This window comes from Bidens hawaiensis, unplaced genomic scaffold, assembly GCF_021521415.1.
Source record: "Bidens hawaiensis isolate Kalapana, Puna unplaced genomic scaffold, B.hawaiensis_p1.1 tig00027762_1, whole genome shotgun sequence".
Classification (NCBI taxonomy): domain Eukaryota; kingdom Viridiplantae; phylum Streptophyta; class Magnoliopsida; order Asterales; family Asteraceae; genus Bidens; species Bidens hawaiensis.
This window is the reverse complement of record NW_027494497.1, coordinates 172,847-197,560: the sequence shown is the minus strand read 5'-3', so window position 1 is coordinate 197,560 and position 24,714 is coordinate 172,847. Positions and strand designations below refer to the sequence as shown.

Sequence of the window (24,714 nt, the reverse complement as noted above, 5' to 3'; positions counted from 1 at the left end):
ATATTAAAAAAAATAATGATTAATTATACAGAAATTCATTTTGGACAGTTTACCTGCATTGTTAACAAATCTGCATGATCAATAATCAGCACCTGTTCACAACAGTTCCTTATATTAGCAGCTTAATAGGTAATAAGCAAAAAAAACAAATGTGCGTGTGCGTGTGTTTTTTACCATGTGAAAAAAAATGGAATTACCTCAATAGAAGACAAATAATCCACATCTTTTTCCTTTTCTGCTTGAGCATCTTCAAGTTTCTAGAAAAAAAACACATACTCACATTTTACATATATATGTATATGATATATATATATATATGTACATGATTAATAGCTTTCATATACTCACTTTGATCAAACCGAGAGGAGATGCAACAATTATGTCTGAAGTATAAAAATCACTGTACAACTTTATGGTCTTCCTGCAACATACACAAGATAATCAAAAAATTAAACCAATAATAAATAAGAAAAATGAGAATTCTCAAACACACTGTAAAAAGGGCATAATGGTCTTTCCCTAATCAGTTAGACCGATATTAACATTATGTTAATGAAAATGTTAATTTGAGTACAATTATTTACTTGGTAAACTTGATGCCAATCATGAAACAATCATTATTTTTCCCTCCAAAAAGTGTCTGAAAGTCTAAAGGCTTTGACGTTTTCAATGAATCAGGAATACGATCTTCGCCGCCAAATTGACCAGCGAATCGATCAATGCAGTCCACATTACCCTGTTGAAATCAAAATTAAAGTCTTTCTTTTAATATGTCAAAAGTTATTCTTTGGTAAAATCTAAATGTACCTTATGCCCTTCAGGAGTCAGCTGAATCAGTTTAGTGATTACTCTGTATGCAATGCTTGCATATGGCAATAATATCAAAACCTGAAATTGATTACAATAATAATTACCCAAAAATGATATATTAGTAAAAAATAAAAATATTGATTTTTTTTAATATTAGTTTACCTTCGGACGAGTATATCCGTGATCAAGAAAATTCCCACTGGTCAAAACTTCTGCACCCTTTGACTCTTTAAGGTTCGCTAACACTTTGTCATTCTTTGTTACAAGATCTCTTGTTTTAAATATGTGATTTAGCTGCATTAATAAAAACCTTAATCACCCTTCAAGTTTTTACAAAACAACTGTCATTTATGAAAACGAATAAAAGAAATGTACACACCGAGTGTAACAAGTAGGCATCCATGATATTCGAGTCTTCTTCCCGTCCTTTATTATAAAATGGCCTTTTGTTGTGGTGTAGTATGTCCCGATAAGTGTTACCTATTAAAATAAGTAGATGCAAAGTTAAACTTGTAGTTATTATAATTAACAAAAAAATGAGTCACTTACAAAGAGAGAAGAATGATCTCTGTCTTGATGAATGAAGATCGTGTCCTCCGGATGCCTTGTAATTATTCAACCAATGGTCATATAACTTCGTATTTAGACCATAAGGAGAATTCGCGTAAGAATCCTGCAAATTGTAGCACGGATTGAAAACAAAACAAAAAAAAAACTTAAGTTATAAATGTTGCATAATGGTCAACAATACCTCTAGAGTTAGCTCTTTTGTTGCTACCCACTTGCAGTTAGCTGCATCAACTCCATATTTATATTTCCATTTTTTGGTTAAAAGATTTTTAATCTCTTCTTTTGTTAATTTGTACTCCAGATGATCGGAGAACGAACTGCATGAAGATAATAATGACCTTTAGTACAAAAATACATTATATACGTCATCTGTTTAATTCTTCTTTTCGGTGTTTAATAAATAAGAAACACGAAACTATCATACTACCTTGAACTTTCTCCAACCATATCAGATGCCACATCATCATCCTCCTCATCTTCATGTTCATCATCTTCAATGTGTTCTTCTATGGCTTCGCCTCGTGTATCATTTTGGTCCACATCGTCACTCACATATTCGTTTTCAGACACTAATTATCAGAATAAAAACATTTAAAACACGAAGTCGGATAATTTGGATTTACAAAAGGTACATTATGTGCTTCTTACCATCCTCATCTTCTTCAAAAAACTTAAATCATTTTCCTCATCTTCTTCTGCACGTGGTCTGCACATAGTACACACAACTAACAAAACTTAAATATCTTTAAATTCAAGTAATTGTGTGTGTGTGGGGGGGGGGGGGGGGGGGGGGTTTGAGGGGGTGCCCAGGATACCCCTCAACTTTCACGGAGAAGTGCAAAATCAATGCAAATTTATTTCTTCTTCGTTTTATGTATTCGGGCCCCTAGGTCCAAATAAAAACTTTAGGATACCCTGAATTTTTCTTCTACATCCGCCACGCCACAGTTTTGTTTGGGCTAAAACTAAACTAGAACCAAACTTTTCGGTTTTAAGTTTCTGGAAACAATTCGGTTTTGGTTTTTTCGGGTGCCATTTGTGCTTGAAAAATTGAGCCTAAATAATTTTGTTAGTTAATAATTATTTGATAACTATACATTTGGGCTAAAATATTTAGGTTCGTATATTTATTGAATTCTTAAAAATTACTTAAAATTGAAAATCTACAAATTCGGGTCGGTTTGGTTTTTTTTTACCTTTGTCACATGCAAAACCTAAACCGAACCAAAAGTGTTTTAATTTCTTTTTTATCACAATATGCCCACAGTTAGCATATGAATTATGATTACCTCTTGTTATAAGCATGAGTAACCGATTGATTAGCTGAAGCAAGCATCTTTAACAAGTTATCATACATTGTTGGTTGTTTGTAACCATGCATAACTGATTCTTCTGAAGCTGTATATATATTATCATAATTAAGCAATCAAACATTAACTAATTCCTCATCACATATACAAAACAAAGATGAGTGGTTAGTCACATATTTATAAGCTTACCTGGATCATCCAAAACCCTGTCGTCATTATTATTTGTTCTAGCGCGCTTAGTAGTATTATTATTATTATTATTCGCCATGATAAAAAAAAAAAAGAAAAAGAAACGTGAACAAGGGTTTTATCAAAGTTGAACTAGTTTTTGTTTTTATAAATTATAATTTTATGGGCCCATTAGTTAACTTTTTTTAAATCAATGGTTTTTTGTGGACCCAGTGGTGTTTGTGTGGGTCCGTTACATTGTTACGTTAATGAAAAGGAAGAGCACTAGCAATAAGCTAGAAACCCAAAAGGCATAGCTAACAGTTGATTACGACTCAACCAATTTTTTAAAGTAAAAGTACATTAACTCAGTTAGGCTAAACAGTGGTATTTCACTTTATTATTTACCCTCAAGTAGCCAAACGCCTTAACTTCTTAGATAATTTTAAGAATCGAGACGCTTGGTTGAAAATCTTATAATTATAACCCTTCCTAATACACCAACAAGCATCCTGAAAAGCGCTTGGGTAGTTTCCTTTTTTTTTTCTTACTTTTGCTGACAAAGTTATGGTAGTTCAAGAGAATGCAAAAACTGAAAAACGTGAGGGATGTCACACCATTGGCTAACAACAGGCCAGATCAAATCGGCCAAATCAATACTAAATGCTCCGGTGTTTCCTCATGAGCACCACACATCACACGATCAAAAAATTTTAAATACATGTTTCTTCTCTAAATTGCCTCACGAGTGGGAATTCTATCTAACTCCTCTCACCAATTGAATACGTTAGCGTTCAAAGAAATCCAATTGGTCCGTGAGTAGTGAACATCCTCGATCCCTATTGTGCCTTTATCGATCTTTTGTCTTATAGAACAAACCGAGAATCTCGTGGCTTCTCCAACCTAAATGTAGTCTCGTTTTGCGCCTATAAACAGTTAGCAACAAATCAATTTTTATTATTTGCTAAGCTTAACAAATAGGGATTTTCACACAAATGTTCTTCGATAACCCAAAAATCAAGACAAAATCTAGCCATATTGCCACATGTATAGGTTACTTATAGAAGTATTAAGGAGCAAGTTAGTTTGTTGTTAAAAAAAGTTTTAAAATAGATATCTTTTAAATAATGTATAAAAAGGGGGTGTTTACCCGATTCGACAAAAAGATTTACAAGCTATAGCATTTACCCAATCATAACACAATTTATATTAGACAAACATATAAAACAAATTGAATTTTAATAATTTAAAATTATGATCCATTTGTCAAAAATAATTCATATTTACAATTTGATCAATGACACTCATAACTTCCAATCCAGTTGCCAAGTAAAATCCCAAATCCCCAATAGCATAGTTAACATATATTAACAATTGATTTACACTTAATATCAACTCGATTTTGCTTGTAAGTTTCCCTATTTCGGTCATAATAGCCATTGCTCCCCTCCCCATACCTCCTATATGATTGTAAGAGCACAGAAATGAATACTATTTAGAGTGTATAAGATGACTATCTAGCTTCACGTGCCACATGTAAACAAAGCTCTGCTATGTTTAGTGCATGTTAGATGAGATCTTTGCTATGTTTAGTGCATGCTAGATGAGATCTTTGTGGTTAAGGGGGTGCTTGGGATTCCTTATTTTATCTCCTAATAACTTTTCATGAAGTTAATAAGTTACACATTGTAACTTATGGAACTTTTCCTCTCACATCAAAAGCAATCTCAAACACCTTATTACTTTTCAAAAAGTTAATAAGTTATAAGTTGGTAAAAATAAGCAATCCCAAACACCCCCTAAATATGTTTGTTCAAGGATATCCAAATAACCACTGAACAACCATCAAGAACACATGGACAAATGCCAAAAGAAACATTGTATTTCTAGTAGAGATAATAGTAGCAATGATAAATATCAAATTGTTGAATAGATTGATTTACATTAGACACATGTATTCCTGATATTTTTAAACAAATGCATAGATATCAAATTTTGAAAAAAATAAGAGCAATTATAGGAAATATAAAATTAAATTTCATAACAAAACAGTATACAAATTAAAAGAGAGGATAAGTGTTTAGACATGTGTAATTAAAAAAAATACCTACATTGTAACTATTTAAACCGTTTAAAAATTTAATGAAATGCAACACCAAGCTCCGACTTCTATCTGTTGTATAATATAATGATTGACCTACACTAGTGAAAGGAAGGATTGTTGGTGTGTTCTTATTATAAGATATGAACCTTATTTAATATCATGAACTTTTATACTTTCTTTTTGTAAATATTTTAGTTAGATATATGAAAATTTTTCATGTAAAAAATCACCCACTTAAAGAATGCAAACTGACAGTTGTAATTTTAGATACATCGAGACTTGCTCCACTTGCTCATGTTACACATAGCTACTCGATACATTTTGTCGATTTTAACTTGCACCTATAGCTTCCATATCTACTCAAGTAACGAAAACCCACCACTAAGCGCAAACCATATGTCCTAGCTCATAATGAATTATAGTCCAATTTTGCTTATTTTAAATAAGTCGTTTTTCAAACTAGTTTTAGTATAACATAGTTTAAAAGAAGTTATTTTATGTAACATTTTGGAATATTTAATAAAACTAACCATTATATACAAACTAAGAGAGTTGTTCATTTGGTATATATCTAGTGTTTATGGTAGTAACTCTAATATCAGATTTAAGTTCAAGGTGAGTAAACAAGTACAAGAAAAATAAAGTAAGAAAGCTAGTCAAGAATACCAAATCTATTTCACACAATAAAGGGCAAAAACACCAACAAAACCCTGTGATCTATCTTCTTTTAACCGCTTTAAAAATTAGGAAAATCTTATATTATAAAAAGAAAACAAAACCTTGTTCAACAATTAGTCACTCTTTCATCTTGTATTCTGCCTGATCTTGATTATTCTTTTGACTGTTGGTAACCAGAAGCTGCACTCATCCCAGTCACTAGTCGTAAGATCAACCTGTAAAAACGGTCGAGTCAAAACTCAGTTTCAACCCATTTGAATCGCTTCCTTTGTAGTTATTGTTTGTACTATTTTACATGGCCGAGGCCTGTAATAATTGAAGGCCAATTTGTTATATATATTTAAAAATATAAACCTTATAAAATATGATTGGATCTTTGATCATCTTATAATTATTGGGCCCAAAACTTTTTTTTCATCCGAAATCCATTTAATCAAGTTAAAGTTATTGGGCCCAATCTAAAAATCAAATAAAAAATAATATAAATAGCAGCCGACTGTTATAATGCTAATTGTCGTTTAAAAAAATTAGCTTATACATTTCGTTACTCGTCAGGGCCTACGAGCCTTTTTATTTCGGCTCAGCCGAGGTATTTAAATCCTCTTGAGACGGCCTTGCGTATTTTACCTGTTAAGACCCCAAGACTTTTTAAGTATAATTGGATTTGTTCACAATAACCCCCTATACTATTCAACAATTACATTTTAGGTCCCTCTATTATTTGTTTGAACCGTTTCCTAATTAGACTTGTTCACAATCCCCAATAATACTCAACATAAGGTCCTCCATTATATGTTATGAAACAAAGCGATACCTGGATTTTGAAAGCTGCGGGGAAGTCACCCTGGTCCAAAGCTTGACACAGCTGAATAAGCTTTTCAGAAGCGTTTATGGAGATGTCCTTATTGTTTAGTTTAGCAAATAAAGCACCTATTTTCTTTGAATTGTCATCAATTTCTCGTTTCTTAGCTGGAACTGCGCGTGAACCTCCCAGGGCTTCTGATGTCTTGTTGAAGAGTCTAGTCAGCGTTCCAATAACCGGTTTTTGCTGAGCTGATACACAATACATTAAAAAGTTCATTTGCTATATCAAACCATGGTGTGTGTGTGTGCGCGCGCGCTTTTTAAATTATTCCAAATGAAAACCACGTTAGGGATTAGGGGAGTTCATTATTTGGGTTCAAACCGACTAAAGTCTTAACCCAAGAACAAAACCGAACCTAATTACATATTTGGTTTTCGGTTGAAATCGAATTGGGTTTTTGGTCGGAATAAACTGTATCAGAAAATGGTCATTTAAGTTTTGTGATTTAGCCAAATCAAATTACAACTTTAGCACAATCTTATTTAACCCAGCCCAATCCAATAACAAATAATGGTAAATTTTTAAAACAGATTAAAAATAAAAAAGGTCAATTATTTGGTTTATGACTTATGTGGTCAAAAACTGAAAATTGATCGAGTTTGGTTTTTTTAGTTTGATTTTGACCTTCCTGAATTCAATTCTAGTTCAGTTTCAAACTTTCTGAACTCTGTTTCAGCTCGGTTTTTGGTTTCGACCAAAAAAAAAACTTCAAACGTAAACCGAACAGAAACAGTTTAAAACTAAACCGAATTGCATAATCGGTTCAGTCAAAACTGATGACAAGTTCTTGGTTTCCGGTTCTATTTTCAGTTGAAACCAAATTGGGTTTTTACCGTTCAGTTTTAAAAATCTGAATTCGCTTCGAGCCAAATAAACCGAATATCAAACAAACAATGGTTATCTAGCCTAAACACAATCTAATAACAATATAAAAAATATATGTATTCGGTTGAAACCAAAATGAATTTAAATTCAATTTTTGGTTCAGTTTTGAACTTCCTGAATTTAGTTTGGTCTGGTTTTTAGTTTCGACATAAAAAATTCAAACCAAACCAAACCGATGAACACCCGTATCAGGAATGAGAAAATGATATACCAGGGACATTTGACACGTCAGCAATCTGCACTGTTGGCGGAGGAGACTCTGTAACGGGGTTGGGTTGTTGGATTTGACCACCTGATGCAGTTCCTCGCATTACTGCATTATTACTATTGACGGGCATAAAACCTCTTACAGGAGGTGCGGGCGCCACATTAGCTGGTAACTTTGGGCCTGTAACATTCGTCATTAGGCCAGGCCCAGGTGGTCCACCTTGATAGTTGGAATTACCATTCAACTGAGTCTGGTAAAAGATAGACAGTCAGAATCATGCAAAATGGATCAATTTGGGCTATGTTTTATCACAAACAGGTCAAAAAATATATACACATACAGATTTTAAGTGAGAACCCAAGGTGTTGACTTGCTGGTATTGGTCAACGTTTCTCAGTGCTGGTGGTGTCACGGGAACAAAGGGTCTTGTAGCTGTTTGAGTTGTAACCGGGGGTTGATTAAAGCCCAACTACAAGAATGCAAAATAGATGTTAATTCTCGAGAGACAACATCATCAGAATTTCACATTTTACGTACAGTTGGACCAGGAACTGCAGGTGATGGAACAAACATGCTCCTTTGTGGCTGTTGATGATGGTTATTGTAAGACGGAACAGATTGTTGTTGATAGTTTTCCTGGAAAAAAAAAAGGAACCAATCAACTAGACATACTTACAATTAAATTCGAATGTAAATAAATAGTGAACCCTAGTGAAATCAGAAAATTTATGCTATTTATATTCTTAATAGCTTAAAAAAATTGCATACAGTTGGACCAGGAACTGCTGGTGATGGAACAAACATGCTCCGTTGTGGCTGTTGATGATGGTCATTGTAAGACGGAACAGATTGTTGTTGATAGTTTTCCTGGAAAAAAAATACGAACCCATCTATAAAACATAATTTCAATAAAATCCGAATGTAAATAAATAATAAACCCTAGTGGAATCATCAAATTCATGCTATTTATTATATTAATAGCTTGAATAAATTACGTACAGTTGGACCGGGAACTGCAGGGGATGGAACAAACATGCTTCGTTGTGGCTGTTGATGATGGTTATCGTAAGACGGAACAGATTGCTGTTGATAGTTTTCCTAGAAAAAAAATAACCCATCAATATAACATAATTTCAATTAAATCCGACAGTTTGGTTTTATGTATTGTGAAAAAACGATTTTTCGGTTCAGGTTTGCCATCAACCAAAAGCCTAAAAAAACAAACCAGAAAAACCGACTTTAAAGAATTTATTAGAAATTAATAAATGGTATAGCCCAAAAACTTTAGGTGCAAATGTGTAAAAATCAATAGCCATTGCCAAAATCAAAAATCAGATGTTTCAGTTTTTGGTTCGGTTTGAGCACAAAAACGACCATGCACACCTCTACACCATCTTATCAAGAACTTCCAGAACTAATGATATGATTGGCTAATCTATAATAATTCCTTTATAGTAAAGGTTTCAGGCTACATCTACAGCAGTGGGAAGTTATAACAAGATAAGAACATAAAATACCTGATAATAATTTTGATGGGGCTCCACAACTGAATTCATATGTTGGTACACATCTGTATGTGTTTGAGAATAACCATACTCTGCAGACACGGTTGCGGTTTTCTCTATAAAAAAAGAAAAGAAAAAGGGAGAACATTATTATATGTTGTTGCACGGTAAAGTCTTACTAAACGTTCAGAAATAAAACTCTTAAAAAAATTGTGAAGATCCATATTTTAATAATCGTTGACATGGCGCGTACCCGGTTCAGATGAGAGGGCAATCCGGTCTTTTAAGATGGAAAGTTCAAGAGACAGACCATCGGTTCCTATTAACTTCAAATATTCCATAGCGGTTGATAAACGCCCTTGGCTTGCTAATATTTCAGCATACTTTTCAACAAGTTTGCATAAAGAAGCACTGAATTTGTTTTGGCCAGTTGCTAAAGCAAGTACCATTGTTTTCTCCATTAATTCCTTAACACAAATAATAAATAGTTAGTAATGCACCAAAAAGAAAGGGTGATTTTACATACCCCTCAATAGGCCTCTATAAACGAACCGAACGCAGGAAGTTGTTTATGTTCGTTTATTGACTAAACGGACAAACATGACCACCATTTTTTGTTCATTTAAACTCAATGCACAAACATGAACACATGTCATGTTCGTTCATTCTTGTCCGTGCATGCTTGTTTATGTTCATTGATGTTCATCAGTTTACGTTTGTTTAAGTTCGTTCGCTTATATATTCATTAAGATCCATTACAATTAGTCTAGTTTTATAAAATTAAAAATCACCAATTGTAATGTAGTTTAGCTGGTAGCTTTTTAGCCAAACAGATTGATGTTCTCGTTTACTTTTCAAGTGTTGTTTGCTCAATTATGTTCATTCATCTATGCTCGTTCTTTTGTGTTCTTTTAAGTTCATGGACCGTTTGTTTATATTGTTAACAAACGAACGAACACAGATATGTTCCTTTTCTTAACGAACAAACACGAACAAAAAAACTCCATTCAATAAGTGTTCCTGTTCGATCGTTTGTTCGAATAATGCTTCTTTCATGATCATTCAGTTCGTTTATAGGCCTACCCCTCATATTTCGCATAAATATTTAATATCAAATGCACCCATTCAAATTACTTAAAGTTTCATATCTACCCATATCCCATTTCATTAAATATAATTTACGGTGTGACTATTGTATCCTTTTCTTTCTCCTTACACTCCAATTATCATATCTTGATGAAGGTTTAGGGAAGGGTATAAACGTCATAAATTTGAAAATGGGTATAATTAGTATCATGATTTTTTTGTCAAGGAAAATTTTTTGTCATGATTTTTTTGTCCCAACTAAACTAAAGGGAAAAATTTTTGTCATGATTTTTTTTCCCAACTAAACTAAAGGGAAAATTTTATAGGGTCGCGGTTAGACCTGCAATGTTATATGGAACAGAATGCTGGGCCATCAAGAAGGCACAAGAGCGGAAAATGGAGGTGTAAGAAACAAGGTTAGACCGTATAAGAAACAGGGTGTTTCGGGAGAGATTAGGGGTAGCTAACATATCCGACAAGATAAGAGAGTGGAGATTGAGATGGTTTGGACATGTGAAGAGAAGACAAATGACGAATCCTGTTAGATCCGTAGAAAGCATTACTGTAGGGGGGAGGAGGGGTAGAGGCCGACCTAAATTGACTTGGGAAGAGAGGATTAGACATGATTTGCTAGATCTAAACCTCTCAGAGGACATGGTTGAGGATAGGAATTCTTGGAGACTTAGAATTAAGGCTAAGGATTTTTAGGGAGAAAGGAATACCGTAGGGGTTTTTCTTTACATGTTCTTGGTCACACACCATTATGTTTTCCTCTTTTCATATATTTTCTATATTGTTATCTATACATGTATTGGTATTATTAATTGTACTACGTGCTATTAGCAATTTTATTACTATCAAACTTTGATGCTCCTTATTTTCTCTCATACAATGTTACTATGAGCTGAGGGTCTCCCTGGAAGCCACCTCTCTATCCCGTCGGATAGAGGTACGGTGTGCCAACATCCCACCCTCCCCATACCCTACTTATAGCTTTGCTATTGGTGGGACCCCACTGGGTATGATTGATTGATTGATTGATTGATTTTTTTGTCAGGTAATATGGTGTTATACCATGTTTTGAGGGGTATATTAGATTTTCCCCAAAAACAAAGATTACATGTTTGTTTGACGACATTCACTTTGTTTACATACCTGAAGTAGGTCAACATAGGATTTCCCCACATGATCAACTGTAACCTTCTTTGACCAGATTTCTACAACTTTATCAATATTTCCAGAACATATGTAACAAAGAGCAGCTGCTAATGAATTACCAGCAGTTACAAGTCTAGAAGCGAGATTATCACATAGCACAGTCCATTCATCACCCTGTGCAAACTGTCATTAAATCCCAAAATAGTTATCAGTAATTGATTTTTAATACACACGTAAGTGCAATTTGACATGAAAATTATAAATATATTTTTTTTATAATTTACGTGACTTACAGTGCAGAGGAGAGCAAGAGTCTCTTTCCAAGATTTCAGGGGCCTGGTATTCACTAAACTAACAAGGTGAGTCAGGAAATCATAAAAATAAAAAACTGAAAAAACAACATTAAGATAAACGAGTAAATGTTAATACCATAAAAAACCAATATACTTTCTTACTTTTCATGAAAAAGTTACTCGATATAATTTTGATATTAAGGATTTAATATCCCTCAACTTGTAAAAAATACACACACACACACACAAAAAAAATAAAAAAATAAAAAAATAATAATAAAACTACTTTTTGTATTCCCTAACGTGTTTAAGATGCACATAAATTTGAAAAGGAAATAAAATAATGCTAGTTAACTTCTAAGTTGGTTTTTATAGGCCTGTAAACGAACAGAAAGAGGCATGTTTGTGTTCGTTCATTTAACTTTGACCATCAAACGAACGAACACAAAACAATAAATGGACTTTTTTGTTTGTGTTCGTTCGTTAAGAAAATGAAAATGCTCGTCTTGGATTGTGTTCGCTCGATAATATTCTAAGCCAATGATTAACGAAAACAAATGCACATAAACAAACACAAACGAACATGACCAACGTGAGTTAAAAGTCAGCGTGAACATCCATATTTAATACAAACCACCATCATCATTACATCAAACATTTCAAAATTAAACAAATATATCTAAACAAGTTTTAAATATCAAATTCAAATAGATTTTAAGTTAATATTAGTAATACATAAATTTGAATGAATACTTAAACGAATGAACAAATATATAAACGAGCATAAAAGAACAACGTAAAAAAACAAACATTAACGAAGGTTCGTGAACGTACATGAACGAACGGTTCATTTATAGGCCTAGTTTTTTATGGTATTAACCCTAAAACAAAACAAAACAAGAGGGAAGAAAAACATACCTTCAAGTAAGGAGAAGTACTAGTTTTGAGATAATGATCCCGTGTGGTCACCCACAGGGAATCACCACCAACTTGTGCAATAACTAATGCATCCGCCATCTTATTAGCAGCTATGCACTGTGCAGTCGCTTCCTTATAATCCCCAACAACCAACGCGCGTTGAATCGCATCATCAAACGCATTATCAACAATCTCATCTTCTAGATCATTTTCTTTCGTATTCAAATCTTCAACAACTGGAACCGACTCTTCAATAGCAAAAGTAATATTGGATGTTGACACAGGTGTGACTGCTTGAGGACTCGGTAAACTGTTAAAGAAATCTTCCCCATTATCAGATGTTACATAGTTGTTGAGTGTCGGTTTTGCCTCCATAACTTTACTTTCACCAACTTTGTCAAAGTTTAAAGAATTTATCTCCTCAGTGAGATTGTCTAGTATTGAAACATTGTTTTGTTCTTCTGCAGGTAAACTGAAACCGAGGTGGTTCAAAAGTTTTGTCCGTGCGGTTCCGTCATCTTCAAACATAACCTTCAAGAGTCCCCATGTTTCTTTGTCATCTTCAGATCTGTTTCAAATAACAAAAGTTTGCAGGTTTGAGTTTAGTCTAAACGAGATTTGGTCGAATCTGCAAACACGGTTAGCTAAATGAACTGTATTCATGCCGAATCCAACAGGTTTACAGGTTGACCCATTTCAGATAATACGAAATTCGCAGGTTTGAATTCAGTCTAAACGAGTTCGGGTCAAGTTTAGCTAAACGGGCCGTGTTCGTGTAGAAGCTGGCGAGTTCACGGGCCGATCCATTTAACCCGTTTCAGATAACATGAAATTTGCAGATTTGGGTTGTCTAAAATCTAAATGGATTTGTGTTAGTTTCAGGTCAAACCACCAAACACGTTTAACCAAACGGGCCGTGTTTGTGTCGAACCCAGAGGATTCACAGGCTGACTCCTTTAACCTATCATTATAATTTTTTCTAAACTATTTGGGTGTTTTTATGCCAAAATTTTGTAGCTTGAATATAAATTGGCATACTTAAAACATAATTGCTTCAAAAGTAAAAACAATATGTATATTAAGACTGTTTAAGATACAATTCGCATAAAGAAAAAACCAAAAAAAATTCTTTTTACGGGTAAAACAAATCTTGTTTGTGCAAACCCGTGAATACACGTTCCGTGTTCAGGTTCATGTGTGCGACATGATTTTCTGGTTGGTATCATGTTCGAGTAAAAATTTCAGGTTCATATTGAGTTCGACCCACCAACCTGCAAATGCGACCCATTAATCGCCATGGTTGCGGTGCACACATATAATGGTATATATGTGGGCCCTCGGGTAGGCAAAAGTGAAATTGCACTAACTTTGACGTTATTTTACTAATTTTGTGAAAATAACGTCAAAAGTGGCGGAAGGTTAATCAGGCATCATGTGGTGGCGTTGATGGCCGAAAGACAAAGGTAAATGCACCAATCGGCGGGTGTCCCAATGGTTGAGTGTTATGTGCCTTATGTCCAAGGCTTGATGCAAAACTACTAAGCCGGGTCTCACCGGAAGCAGCCTCCCTATTCCTAAAGGGTAGAGGTAAGGCTATCTACATCTTACCCTCCTCAGACCCTACCATAGCTTTGCTATTGGTGGGATATACTGAGTACGATGATGATGATGATGATTTCTAGGGACATTCATCGGTTCGAATATCGGTTTATTTGATTCAATTTATTAAATTCTTAAAAGATTTTGTCCCTAACTGAAACCAAACCAAATTAGAAATGTGTCTCCCCCAACCGATTTATTCGGTCCAGTTATCCGAATAAACCTGTTATTATTCAGTTTTTTCAATTGAATCAGTTATCCGAATAAGCAAGATTTGTGGACCTGAAAACCAAATTCACAATCCGGTTCGGTTGTTTCCGGTTACGAATATGGCTCGGTTTCAGGATTTTTCGGTTTTTTAGCACCCCTAGTAGTAGTGATTAACGATTAAATTAAGTTAGCTTAAAATTAATGAACTAGAGGTGATTAACGAGAAATCGAGAATATACATACTTGGATTCTTGAGTTTTTTGGTCACACAGAAGTCTCAATAAAGATCGGTCACCACTACATATTGCAGCTTCAAATTCAGATGAATTACTTGCTATATTATGTGCATTGACCAAATCATGCACATTAACCTGAAACATTATTAAAATGAATTACAAAAATATAAATATATACAAGCCTCGAATTACCTCTGAAGCCCCATTAGTTGTGTGAAAAGAAACAAGTTTGCCACCAAAACCAAAACAAACTCCACCTTTGCGTTGATACCATTTTGGTGCTTTTAAAGGTGCTACACAAAAACCAATAATAACAATAATTATAATAATAGCAATAGTTATTATATAATAACGATAATGATAATAAAAGTGTTACCTGAGCCAAAGTGAACCTCACTGACACCATATCGAGCACAAGCCTATACAAAATAATAAAAACCTATAACGTTAAACAACAATGGTGCAACATTACGGCGTTATCAAGAGCAATATATCGAACCTCAATGTTATAAATACCGATTTTTCCATCAAATGAAGATGCTGATATAACCCCAGGTAATTTTGGATACCAGTGGACATCAAAATTCCAATTGGTGCCAGCTGGCAGTTCAGATGCAATCTGCAAAGTTGAAACAATACCAACAGTTTAGACCTCAGAGAACCACAATATATGGCCTGTAAAAGAACCGAACCTTCGTGAACCATTCAATAGCAAGTTCGTTTATTTAAAAACATAGGAACATTGACACTTCTTGTTAATTCATTTACAGTTCCTTAGTTTACACTCATTAATATATTCATTTAAATTATTTTGGGCCAATATAACTTAGTCTAGTTTTAATATGTTTTTAGGCCCAACACATTGTTTTTCACATTACTTTTAACTGGTTTAACTCAGTTGTATTCGTTCGTCTATGTTCACTCGTTTATGTTTATGAACCGTTCATTTATAATGTCAATGAACAAAGATGCACGAACCAATTTTCTTAGCGAACGAACGCCAACAAGAAAACCTTATTCGTCTAATTTTCCGTATTCAATCATTTGTTCGGTTGAAGTTAAACGAACGAATGAGTTATGAAACTGGAAAAGGATCTACACACCTCAGCGGAATTGGTGTCCCAGCAAATAGTGCGGTTATCTTTCGCACATGTTAACAAATAGGTGCTATCATGAGGACACCATTCCATGGCAACAACACCTGGCATACGAAAAGGGGGCTTTAAAAATTGTGTATTTTATAAACAGTTGCAAGTATAAACATGCTAAAAGATAGATGATAACCAGTATACCTTTAGTATGGCCTGATAACTCTCGCAATGGTGTCATTGTGTTTCGCATATCCCATATCTGCATGCCAAAAATGAAAGTAACTAACCAACAAAAACTGTCATTCACTTACAAACAAAAGGATAATGTCAATGATAAATTACCCTTAAAGAAGGTGAATTGTCATCATCAGAAGCAACAATAAGTTGAGTGGCAAAATCAGGATGCCATTGCAAAACCGAGCATCTTCTTTGAACTGAATCTGAGAAACTTTAAATCATATAATCAAACAAAGTTAGTTACACATTCATGACTTTATTTTTGCAAATTCATCATGCCAACTTAAGTTACCTTATAATTGGCTTTTGCTTTCTAAGATCCCAAACCACTGAAACCGCAAACAAAGAAAACCATATAACCATAAACATAAATAAATTGGAATAGTTTAAAAATAATCTGGTGATTTTGGCCCGTACAAGTTGCTCCATGAAAAGAAGTAGATGCTAAAATAGGCTGGACCTTCTTATTCCACGATAAAAATGAAATTTCACCATGCGTCGAAGATTCACTGCCCTGCAGAAACAAGATTACTGAATGTCAACAATAAACGGAGGATGGACATGAACTAAAGTAACACAACCAACTTTGTGATAAGTTACTGAACCAGCATGCAAATGCATATAACTCTGATTTAAATAAATTATTGAACTAGCACAGTAAATAAACAAATAAGCACTCTTGAATTTGGTGCTCTGCTCATAGCAAAATGTAGTTTGTTGCATACATGTTCACACATTGAAATTTGTGTCTTTCGATCATTATAAAAATTATAAACATGCGACTTCAATGCTAACTCGTAACTGCAAATAATCATATCTTCATAATATACTCTCCCGTGTGTCTTAAAGTGCAAAAAGCATATTCAAGATTATCCAAAACAAAGATAAAACATGGCAGAAGTTTTGTGGTCCATACATAATGACGCCGTGGGTCAACAACAATCCTTTATTGCATATTCAATTAACACAGAACACAAGGTCGAGGTACAGGGATGACCGCAAATCGACCGTTTTAATTATAATTAGGGTTTATTATCACTAATTTATTATTAGGGTCTATTTGTCTTTAGCCCTGTCTAGGGTTTCTGATTTGTTTCTTATATTGAGGATTCCCCCTCTATTGTACTCACAGTTATCATATATATTATTCAAGTATCTTTTACAGACCACATCTAATATCCAACATATTTCAACTATCTATGACTATGGTCGATTCACGGCGCAAGTGTAGATGAACCACACCAATGTTAAACAAATATCAAAGCTTCAAAAGGTTAAGAACCAAGATCAACACTAGACAGATTTTTCATAGAACAGTATCATCCACTCAAATCAACAACACGGACACGCACACACTCAAATGCATTCAAGAAAGATTATAAATAAAGAGTACTTGAAGTATGTTGCTTAAAACCCTAAAGCTGTTTCATACAAACATAAATATTTTATAAATTCACTTAAAAAACTTCTGTAAAACAGCTCATGTTTTTTTTAATAAAATGAGTTTTAAGCGTTAAATGGGCACTCAATTACACATGAACATATAAACCATTATATGTAGCTATTAAAGACGTGAAGACACCAATTCAACAGAGCAGGGTATCAAATTCACAATCCACGTGTTGGGTAAGTCATATCATCATAAACACAACATGTTATATAAAGCATCAGTCTATGAAAACAAGTAAACAACTATAGATAGTAATCATGAACCATTCTTCAAAGAATGAGTTGATTTGGACAAATATAAATTGTATATGGGTTCATTTGAGTCATCTCAAATCAGTCAACAGGTGGGGTTTGGGGATACTTCAATTAGTCAATGTGTCAAAATGGATAAGATACTTAAATTAGACATGTCAAAACGGATTACTATCATAACACTTGTTAACTTAAAAGGGGTTAGCAACATCCATAACCATTGTTTGCCTTCACCACCTACTCGTTGTCCATCGTCCCCAATGCCGTTGCCATCGCCGCCGCACTGCCTTTGCAGCCGACCCGTCACTGTAACACCGCCACCTCCACCACTACTCCACTGCCACCGCCGCGCTTCCATTGTCCACCAACTCCTCCACCTCCAACACCGCCTCGTAGTCATCCCCCCACCACCAGCACAGGCCACTATGAAAAAATGTAGTTGATGAACCTATTATGGTACTCTTTTTTCTAAAACTACTCATTTCAACCCAACTCCATTTTGGCCCAACCCGTTTTGACCTGAACCAAATTGATGTTTATTAAAATGACCTGTTTTGCCTAAACTCATTTGCTCAGAACCCATATCTACCTAAACTCGTTCTGACCCGAACCTGCCCAACCAGCCCAGTTTGCTAGACCTAATAACAACCATATGCAGTTACCCTTCATCTCTCAAGATGATATATAAAAGCAGTTCACTAAGCAGTGACTGACATGCATCCTTTGAGTGCCTTTCAAAGCATGTATTATAGGCTTATAGCTTTAGTCATTTAGTGTGAGGATCAGGTTAACCGCTTATAAGTAAATAGTAACTTTCTTGTGATCTAGTTTAGACTATATGGCCAAAATATATTTTATTGGTAAACAGTTCAAAAAGAACAAATCATAGATCTATTCGGTTACATATCAAGATATTTACTAAGGAATCGCCATATGAAATGTAAGTCAAATTTTAGCTACGCAAACGTAGTAAACAACGGTTACCTTGAGAGGAGGAAAATGTGTCGCCTCTGTTGGTTTAGTCAAATCCCATATACAAATTTCACCTTCTTCAGCACCTGATGCAAGATGGTTTGGTGAAAGGGTACAAAAATCCAATCCTCGGACCTGGAAAAACAAATATTATTGCAAAATGAAACCAGCACTCTAAATTAAATTGCATGAATACAAGAACAATATGCAGATGTAAAAAATTGAAACTCAGAGGTCCTTTATGTCTTGATAATTGTTGAACAAAAGTACTTTCACCTTCTTCAGAACTAACACCAATCAAAAGAATTACAATAAGTCTTCCATTAATATAAGAACATAATATAGATGATCTAAATATCTTAATTCATTCAAATAGAACACTGTCAACTGTCAATTAATATCAAAATTTCACAAATTGTACAGGTTTCCATCTAAAATGTGTCATGATATGCTAAATATTGTTCATAGTTCATACAGCTATCTGGAAGTGAAATAGCTTGAGCTACAAGTAACCAAAAATAAGAACATGTTATGAATGATTTAAAGTTCTTAATTCTGACCAAGTTTCCTCAAATGAAAGAGGTTTCCATAAAAAAAACGTGTCATGACATTAGGCTGTGTGTTGTGGAGCGTTATAGGGGTGCCATCCTTGCCACATAGGCAGAGTGGCGCCATGAACACCACCCCACCTAAAATAAATGTCGGTGCCAAAGTGGCGTGAAGGTGCAAGGCAGTAACACAATAACGCCCAAATGTCTGCAACCCAACTTTTGGTTCAAGTGTTCACGGAATTAATTATGTGGACCAATAAAAAAATCCACCTCATCCCCCTTTACCACTTTCTTTTATTATTATTCTTATATAGGGTTTGGTTTTGCTAGGACACAAAACATGCCATAATCGACGGATTTGCGAACACATGGCTGGTTTTGATTGGCATTTGGCTCATAAAACTTGTCGGCGTGGATATCAATTCGGCCGAGCCAACGAGTTTTGCTAGGGATGAAAAGGGAATCTTCAAAAAAGAAAAAAGAGGGACATTTTGGTATACTCTTAAACATTTTGGGAATTTTTCCCTTCACTTACTATTCTAATGGGGTCGTGGCTAGTTAATCGACAACGCTTAATTAATAGAGCGGCTAGCTACTGTCTCGCCGCTTTAACTGGCATTTGCTAATTAAACCACAACAAGCACACAGCCTTGCAAATATTATTATTATTATTATTATTATTATTATTTATATAGTTTCATGAAACTGAAGTAGCTTGAGCTACAAGTAACAAACCAAATCATTCAACATTTTTCAAATCAGCTAAAACGAATTACGTAACTAAGCAACTAACAGCACCATACCTCATGAGAACCCTAGGGTTCCAAACACCAATATTCCCATCCACAAGTCCACCAGCAACTAAACCAAGCGAAAATCCGAACCAGAACTCTTCCCCCAAGCCAACCGATTAAACGGCTCGGAACTCGGTACAGCACCGGAGAACACTAACGATCATCCGAGTCGAAATCGAGCTTAAAGAGTTCGAGATTAGCAGACGAACTGAACGACAAGTCCACCGCTCCGGCCATAGTTCCGGCGGCGAAGAACGGCGCGTCGGGAGCAAATGCCACCAGTGCGGATCGGTCCACGTGCTTTATGCACGCGGATGAAGTCATTTTGGATTGGATTGGATTTGGTGGTGAATTGAAAGAGGACTTGGGTTTTAGGGTTACGGATCTGGTTTTGTGTGATTTTGGGATTTGGAGACCCGATTGCGGTGTGATCGGATCGTCGTCTCTGTTGTTTCTGACTTTCTTCGGTAGGTCATGGTGGGCGTTTATAACAGTAGCGGTAGTACGTCATGCTACCCAATTACAAGTTGCCACGTGTTATTATTATGGAAACATGGTGCTTTTTTACTCGTTTATATGAATCACAGGTGGACAAACCAGTTTAGGTTGTAACATGTTCGTTTTGGTAAGTAAAAGTTAAAACCGATTTATGATCGGTTATAGTTTGGTTTTTGCCCTGTTTCGGTTAGCTGGTTTTGGTGGAGAAGGTTACAAACCAGTTTCGAACCTACGGTTTCAATCGGTTCCAAACTGATTTCTACATAATCGGTTTCAAACCAGTTTTGTTTCAGTTCGATTTCGGGTCGGTTCAATTAACCTTTATATTTGCCCACCTCTAATATGAATTGGATTTATTGGATTTTTTTAAGGGATATTGGTTTTAATACTCATAACTTTTACCTGTTGGTCGATATCACTCTCAACTTTTTATTTGTTTCACGTCACTTCCAACTTTTGATTTGTTTCGCATCACTTTCAACGTTCACCCTATTTGTTTTTGTCACTCCCTCGCTAAAAGACCACTAACGTCATTAGCGGTGATTCTGACGTGGCTTTTTTTCAACTGAGTTGGCATGTGACGTGGCTTTTTTAAACTTAGTTGGCATATGGCGATGCTGACAAGGAAGTCCAACTTTTATTTTCTTCCTCACACGTTGTCTTCTTCCTCTTTGTCTCTAAGAAAACCCAACTCCAGCTACCATAATCACCACAACTTCGGCCACCCTCCACCACCCCTATACATCACTCTCCACTAAACCAAAGTTACCTACAACCATCGCCACTATTCTACTGCCGACACCACTTGAACAGTTGAACCTATCATCATCAACACATTTGCTGCTAAACTCACATCCCCTTAACCATTGTTGTCGTCATCATCCTCAGATCCACATCTATTACTCACCACCATCTCCACTACCATATCTACACACCATCACCACTGTTATCTCCGTTAACCACCACTATCAACACTGTCATCTCCGTTAACTACAACTAACCCTGAGATCTGACCAGAATTTAACTAATACGAACGAAATTGGCTACTCCGTTCATTCTTCTTCTTTGCCATTATTGTCTCTTTAACGACTTGTTTATTTGAATATGGATCTAGAATATAAATCGAATATGTTGACATGTGTTGTGTATTTGAAGCAGCTCAATGGTGGATCTCTTCACAACAGGAAGATGGTACATCTTTACATCTCAAAATGGAGAATTTGGGTTTGTAGGGTTTGGGGAAGAAGATAAAGTTGGAGTGGTGGACCCATCACCACTAACGACGTTAGTGGCCTGTTAGTGAGTGAGTGACACAAACAAATAAGATGAAAGTTGAAAGTGGTGTATACCAAATCAAAAGTTGGGAGTGGTATCGACCAAAGGTGAAAGTTGAGAGTATTAAAAACCAATATCTCTTTTTTAACACTGGGTTTTGTAAAATAAGTATTTTTCATATCTTATATAGCTTCCCTTTGAAGACGTCCGGTTATATTTAGAGAACGGAGATGATTGATGGGTTAGTGGTCCTTCAGGTATTCAAATGACTGTTAAATATTGTACAATTGTTTTTATCAAATCTTAAACTTTATTAGATTATGGAGTTTGGAGATTTCCTTGTTGTCAAAGTCCTAAACTTATGTTGGTGAAAAGTCTACTACACAGTGATTAAATGACTTATAAAGCGCATAACTAGAAAGTAAGGTGTGTATTCATTGAAGGGAGACGTTTTCGGCATTAAATATAATGCAACAGAAAAGTTGGAAATAAGTTAGGGATTTGAAATAACACACACTATATATGCATAATCATTTCAAGAGTTTAATACAAAGCATTTTGCTATAATTAAAAGAATGAAAATAAACAAGGATAATAAAAAGAAGGGATTACTATGTAAAATGGTAACCAAGTTTCAACATTGTTCTAATCAGGTCACTGACTTAAAGTTTTGTTCTAATCAGGTCACTTAACTTTTAAAATAATTTCAATCTTAGATATTTGACATGAACAACAGGTTACTTAGACTTTTTCTTTAAGTATTTTACCTATATAGCATGTTATTTTGATTTTATTAAAAATAATTAAATAAATATAAGATAAATCACAAAATTACTTATTCTTCTTGTTCCCAGTATCACCAAACTCACCATCTTCTTTAACCACCAATCAGTACCGCCAAGACTTCGACCATCACCTGCCAAAATCACCACCACATAGTATACCACGTTTCTCAACCCACAAATACAACTACAAATCGATTTCCCAGCCAACAACCATCACCGCTGACGCCTTGCCTCCAACATACTGTAACCAACATCATCGTCGGCAACCATTTCAGGCTCTAAAAACAAGGCGGTGTGAAGCCTAGATCGGAAAGACGAAGGGGTTATACTATTGCGATCAGAAAGATGAAGGGTTTGTGTTCTTGGGTTTCACCTGAGATGGACCTGGCGGCGACCGGGTGGTAGTGGTGGTTTTGGTCTTGTGGATGAACTTTGAAGAGAGAGAGGGAGTAGAGTTATAGTTTACATGTTTGAAAATGCGTGTGTTTAAAAGAAACTTGGATAACCGGCTGTTCAAGTCAAATATATATGATTGAAACAATTTTAAAAGTTAAGTGACCTGATTAGAACAAAACTTTAAGTCAGTAACCTAATTGAAATAATGTTAAAACCTGGTTACTATTTTACAGAGTAATCCCTAAAAAGAACATCATGACACACAATTATATTCTTAAAAGACACATAACCTTATCCATTGTAAATGTAACACCAAAATTAATGATATCATAAACCTAACACAATCCAAAAACTGGAAACAAACAAAATTCAAGGATAAACAACAAGTAAAATCAAACTGAAAAAGAATCCTGAGTCTTAATTTTAAAATACTAAATGAAGATTATAAGTCCTGAACTTGTTCATACTCATCATTAATTCCCCTAATTTCCAAATTACATGTTAACAAGTAAGACAACACATAAACAAAAAAAACGGTTGAGCCAAAAATTGTCTAGTGATGGAAAGAATAATAGTGCATATAAAGACAGACATACATAAATCAAAACATAACAAGACTAACACTAATACCAAAACTGAAAGTAATACGGATACTAAAACATAAGTTATGCTCCAAATGAGCACATAACAATGTACCATGAGCAACAACATAAAATTGTTGATTTAGAAATGTTTATTTTTGGTTGGTATTTGAGATTCCATTATATATTGTTGTTAATGTCTCTTGGTGTCAAAACACACCGTGTTAATAATGGATCAAAGTATTTGCATGCATTATTTTATTACGTGTGTATCAACTTATGAAACTTTTGAACTATGTTTAGTTCTAGCTAATTAGGAATTTGAAGCTTCGACTTTGAACTAAGAATCTTTATAGTCTTTCACCATGTATATGAATTAAGGAAAAAAACCGAGGTCATATTCAAAAATAGCATATCAATAAAGGGTTTACAAAATGCGGGTGTTACAACAAGAAACAAAAGGTCCATGGTCAACAAATTGGTCATAAGCCTTGTATAATGGTTTTAAGTCTTTAACATAACATGTTTGACCTAAAACAAGTTATTAGCTGCTAAAAGACATAAGATGGTCCATGATGTCCTAAAACTAACAAAGAAAAGACATGAATTCTCCACCTTTTACTGCATGTGGTTTCTAGTGACCATGAACACATTTAGTGAAAGTACATATCGTTCCTCAATATTCTAGCCACACTCGAACCACGCCAATGTTTGTGGTTGACATACGCCACATTATAAGTGCCAAAAACTTCACGAGTAACTAGTAATGCCATGAGGTATGGCTCACGGTGCTAAGTTGACGCACGTGACACCATTGGAACACCATGTCACCCCTTCACTGGTCACTAGTCACCGAGGGAGGGGGTGGTTGCAAATGTCCATCCTCATGCAGATCGTTTTCCAAACCATTCAATAAGTTTTATTTTCTTTTTATTTTTATTTCAAATTTCTTTTATTTTAAATAATTTTATAAACGAAATATATAGTATAACTATAGCATGAATTAAGTGATGTGATTAGAAGATGGAGTAAAAGTTGAGATGACATTATATAACGAATGATAAAGAAGGATCGAGAGTGACCCGCAAAGCATAACTTAACCAATAATGACTAATCAACAACGAGAGAACGATAAAATCAAAAATAAGAAAAATATATTTAATAATATAACAAATTTTGTCATCCAATCAATCAACTACCACTTGCCTAGAAGCCACTAGATTAGCAAAC

General features: G+C 34.8%; 1 long non-coding RNA gene and 1 pseudogene across 2 annotated transcripts; both read right to left on the bottom strand.

Moving 5' to 3' along the window:
• Nucleotides 1-348: 348 nt before the first annotated feature.
• Nucleotides 349-1,998, bottom strand: LOC143575848 (uncharacterized). Its single transcript, XR_013142842.1, has 4 exons — nucleotides 1,360-1,998; nucleotides 1,190-1,290; nucleotides 585-1,104; nucleotides 349-421 (listed from the first exon to the last, which is right to left on the bottom strand). It is a non-coding gene; the product is annotated as an uncharacterized LOC143575848 (long non-coding RNA).
• A 3,546-nt stretch (nucleotides 1,999-5,544) lies between these two features.
• Nucleotides 5,545-20,303, bottom strand: LOC143575841 (protein transport protein SEC31 homolog B-like; annotated as a pseudogene). The gene is made up of 24 exons (XR_013142840.1): nucleotides 19,959-20,303; nucleotides 18,838-18,891; nucleotides 18,617-18,740; nucleotides 16,349-16,445; nucleotides 16,224-16,260; nucleotides 16,037-16,142; nucleotides 15,896-15,953; nucleotides 15,707-15,804; nucleotides 15,103-15,222; nucleotides 14,980-15,022; nucleotides 14,796-14,896; nucleotides 14,611-14,738; nucleotides 12,555-13,126; nucleotides 11,641-11,735; nucleotides 11,345-11,530; nucleotides 9,357-9,570; nucleotides 9,116-9,219; nucleotides 8,598-8,696; nucleotides 8,367-8,465; nucleotides 8,136-8,234; nucleotides 7,939-8,067; nucleotides 7,602-7,848; nucleotides 6,455-6,693; nucleotides 5,545-5,855 (listed from the first exon to the last, which is right to left on the bottom strand). The product of XR_013142840.1 is annotated as a protein transport protein SEC31 homolog B-like (transcript).
• Between the last annotated feature and the right edge of the window lie 4,411 nt (nucleotides 20,304-24,714).